The sequence below is a fragment of the Odontomachus brunneus genome, unplaced genomic scaffold (assembly GCF_010583005.1).
Source record: "Odontomachus brunneus isolate Ranch 3 - 2012 unplaced genomic scaffold, Obru_v1 Obru_scaffold_026, whole genome shotgun sequence".
NCBI lineage: Eukaryota > Metazoa > Arthropoda > Insecta > Hymenoptera > Formicidae > Odontomachus > Odontomachus brunneus.
The window spans coordinates 276,465-277,053 of NW_022639476.1; positions in this window are offsets into that span (position 1 = coordinate 276,465).

Here is a 589-nt window from a genome sequence, read left to right on the forward strand (position 1 = left end):
ACTTTAGTATATATCTCAACTCAGCTCTCTAATGGTCAATCTTTTTCTAATTGCACAAGTAGTTACATAATATTTCAATTTAAATGTATTGCAAGTTTTAATATGTGAGTTCGTTTTAACAAATTCATTTTGCCTTACAACCTTAACTTATGATAGATAATGCATATATAAATTTATGAATAGTTTAAATAAGTTTATTCAAACGAAATATGTATTTTTCTATATGTATATGTGTATATATGTTTATATATATATATATATATATATATATATATATATATATATATATATCGATCATCTCATTAATCCTCATATAAAAAGGAGTTTCTTCCATTGAGCAAATCAGCAATTGTAGCTCTAAATTTCCACAAAAACCACGACAGTTTAGAATATACACATCGTCCGAATACACAAATCCGAATAAAAAAGTCGCAATGCTGACATTTTTTTTCAGTTTTCTCTTTTTCTATAAAATTAGAGATCTCGTAATTCTGCCAATCGCACCGTACGAATAATTATTTATAAGATGACCGATATACATATGTATATATATATATATATATATATATATATATATATATATATATAT